Genomic DNA, 1,542 nt, shown 5'->3' with positions numbered 1-1,542 from the left:
AGCCAACATCAGCTTTTCCTAGAGCACAGACACCAGTCCTGGGGCAGAGAAAGAATGTAAATTTGCACCATAATATAATCACCAAAAAAAATGACTAGGACAAATTCTGAACATTGGTGTAAAAGGTGTATCTGATGATGCAAACATGCACTAACCAATGACTCAGAAAGTACCAGATATAAACAATTACCCATGCACAGCAAGTACTTCCAAAGATGTTGAATCACGTCAAGATTGAAAAATGGTTCAGGACATCCAGTATGAAACTTTCTCCTTCCTTTAATTTCTGTGGAAAAAGGACTATTGGAAATGATATTTATACTCCTTCAATATTTTGGATTTTGTGTGTACTGCTTACACATGGGTATTCTATAATTACTAGGCTGTTCCAAAAATTTGAATCCTTAAAGTCCTAGTGTGGCCATCTACACTAAGGTGACCTCACTGAAAAAGAGCCATCTGCGATCAAGTTCATGTGGCCCAGTCCAGAGCCTCTACACTGACTTAGCCCCCTAATTCCCTCCTGGCAGAAGTCCACAGCCAGCCTCGCTCGGCCCTATTCAATTTCTCACTGACATTCACTCTCTGATCCAACCCTCAACAGTGTCACTCTTCGAAGACCTCTGCAATGTGAAGAACCAGAATCAAAACTCTGGATTCTATACTTGTGAGAGAAAAAAAAAAATAGCTTAAATTTTTGCACACCCATGACTAAAAGCAGTGTTGCCCTCAACCTGGATGAGGCCCCTGCTCTGAGCCCTGTGCTTTAGAGAGCTCACTCTGGCCCCCCTGCTATCACGCCCTTCCCCAAGCCAAGAAGCCATGGAACCAAACTTGCTCTTGTGGAACCTGTGCCTTCCCTTATAGACCAGGCTCTAGGTATCTGGGATCCTGGAATTGTCCCATCCAGACATCATTAAGCCTGTTTCCGAGGCCAGAAAGAAGCCGTTTACGAGATGTGCCTCCTAAAAGCGGATAGCACTGGCCATTTTCTGCTCCCAGGCCAGAGTTGCTAAGTGGGTGCTGTATTTAGGGACTATGAACACAGTCTGAAGTGTCCACACACGTGTGGTGAGGCCCCTCTTAACACAAGAGGGTGCTAGTGCTAGGGAACCACAGGCAGGTGTTGGGGGCAGCTCTTAAGAAGCCAAGATGCCACTAGCATAGAACTCTGAGAAGTATGAGATATGGAGAAAAGGAGGCCACAAACATTCCCACGGCTTCTTGGCATCCTCACGGTTTTTTAAAGAGTCGTCTTCAGTTTCTTTGAATCTGCGACTTGCTTTGGAAAATAGAATGTGACAGAAGCGATGCTGTATAACTTCCAAGGCTGAGCCTAAAATGATCTGGAGTGGCCTCTTACACACACCTGGAACAATCCCTCCTAGAACCCGGCTGCCATGCTGTGAGAAGCCCAAGCCTCACAGAGTGGACCAAGTGAGGAGAACTGAGACATTCTACTGAAAATTTCAGTTAAGCTCAGCAGACAGCCAGCACCAACTTCCAGCCATGTGAATGAGCCATCTTGGGTGTTCTGGACCA

The sequence above is a fragment of the Pteropus vampyrus genome, unplaced genomic scaffold (assembly GCF_000151845.1).
Source record: "Pteropus vampyrus isolate Shadow unplaced genomic scaffold, Pvam_2.0 Scaffold38, whole genome shotgun sequence".
NCBI classification, from domain to species: domain Eukaryota; kingdom Metazoa; phylum Chordata; class Mammalia; order Chiroptera; family Pteropodidae; genus Pteropus; species Pteropus vampyrus.
The sequence above is the reverse complement of the archived record's forward strand: the minus strand, read 5'-3'. Positions refer to the sequence as shown.